Source organism: Miscanthus floridulus, chromosome 11 (genome assembly GCF_019320115.1).
Source record: "Miscanthus floridulus cultivar M001 chromosome 11, ASM1932011v1, whole genome shotgun sequence".
Taxonomy (NCBI): domain Eukaryota; kingdom Viridiplantae; phylum Streptophyta; class Magnoliopsida; order Poales; family Poaceae; genus Miscanthus; species Miscanthus floridulus.
Window position 1 is genome coordinate 53499568 of NC_089590.1, and position 1969 is coordinate 53501536.

Here is a 1969-nt window from a genome sequence, read left to right on the forward strand (position 1 = left end):
ACAGAGGACTTAGTGCATGTTTAGTTCGGGGAATTTGGGAATTTGTGCTACTGTAGTACTTTCGTTTTTATTTGGCAATTAGTGTTCAATTATGGACTAATTAGGCTCAAAACGTTTGTCTCGTAATTTCTAATCAAACTGTGCAATTAGTTTTTTTTCGTCTATATTTAATGCTCCGTGCACGTATCGTAAGATTCGATATGTACTGTAGCACTTTTTTGAAAATTTAGGGTTCAACTAAACACGCGCTTAGCCCTTCGAAAGTCGTTGGGCTTTCAGTTATCGTTTTTTTACGGTACCAGCGTGATGATCTAATTTTTACGGTATCAGCACGTGCACGCTTCACGTAGAAGCCACCAGCTGAGAAATTGAGATGCAGAATAAAACCAGTTGAAACCGTAAATAAAGGCTCCGCAAAATCAACTTTATTTGCACAAATCGTTTATATAGCTCCCTCAAGTTGCTGAAAAACAAAAGGCCTACCTATATGACAAAATCGATCTCAAATTCTCAATTATTTATGTCAGCTGCTTTAATTAATTACATGATGGGGCAACTGCTTGGCTCCTCGCAGACGACCATCGGCGGCGGGTGGCGGTAGTAGTGGTAGCCTCCGGGATAGCATTGCGGCGGCGGGTGCACGACCACGGGCTGCGGCAGCTTGGGCTCCGTCCGGCTTCTTCTTCTCCTCCTCGGGCTTCTTGTCCTTCACTTCCTCCACCTGCAGGATCTCGGCGTGGCCGACCTTCCTGCGCAGGTAGCTGACCAGCCTGACCGGGTCGACGCCGTCGCCGACCACCTCCAGCTTCTCCCTGGCATCGCCGGTGATCGCCATCGATATCACCCCTGCACAGACGCAGAGCACTGTCATTAGCTAACACTGATGGCCACCTTTTGTACGTACTGGCCAAAGACAACTGACGGCGTACCATCTGCTCTGGCGGCCAGCGTCATGGCTTTGGACCGGCTCCTCTCGCACGGCATGCTCACCTTGATCACTATCTTTTGCTGCGCGCGGCAACCACACGATGCAGAAACAAGAGGAGCAATGCAAATCAGTTTCAGAGCTCTGAAAATAAAGCTGAAGCAGAGGTTTCTGAATTCATCGAAGGAACTGTCCGGCCCCTGCTTACCTTCATTGCCCGCCGGCAGTGATCTCTCCGAAACCGACGAGAAAATCAGCAAAAACTGTCGCGACAGATCGTTGAATCAATCGAGGCGAATTGGGTGGCTGGTTATTGCTAACTGATGGAGCTTTCTTGTGACTTGTGAGTTGTGACTGGCCGGCGCCGGGCTCTTATATAGAGTGGAGGGAGGTAGGGAAACGGGGAGCGAACGCTGGTGTCAGTAGCGGGGAACGAATCATCATCAACTGACTGAGACGCGTTCTTGGCGATGGTTAGCGTGTGAGATCCGAGGCCCGCAAATTCTTATCGTCCACTGGCCTGTCGCATTGCGCTTCTCCGAAGGCACGCGCTGGTCCGTCCGTTTACTAGCAGCAAGTTGCTGAACTTGAACCACACCAGCGAAACAGCAATACAATACGTACTTTCGAACTAAAAGAAGACTATATGATCGCAGTAGTTGAGTGGTACGGGTAACTGGAGATCCAAAACTTGACACTTGGGAGCCAGCAACAGCAGTAACCATCTACAAGGTGGACCACTCTTGCTGGCTCTTCTTTTTTTAGATAATGGATAAACATCCGGCCTCTACATCCGTAGATGTACACAGCCCAAAATTACAGATAATGATAAAACCAAAAAGAAAGCCAAGGTCTTATAACATGACCAAGACGCTAACTTAAACAATAAAATTGTTTCCATCCGTTATTGGATATCTCTAGAGCAATAACTTCTAATTTCTTGCTTATTGTCGAGAGCGCGTCCTTAGCTTGCTCTTCACGCTGCAGCTGGGCCCAGAAGCGTAACCAGTACGCTCCCCTGAAAATGACCTGCATAATAGAGTT

The 1969-nt window shown here is 48.1% G+C and overlaps 1 pseudogene; it reads right to left on the reverse strand.

Annotated features, from left to right (window-relative positions):
• Window positions 1–405: 405 nt before the first annotated feature.
• Window positions 406–1407, reverse strand: LOC136494860 (heavy metal-associated isoprenylated plant protein 16-like; annotated as a pseudogene).
• Between the last annotated feature and the right edge of the window lie 562 nt (window positions 1408–1969).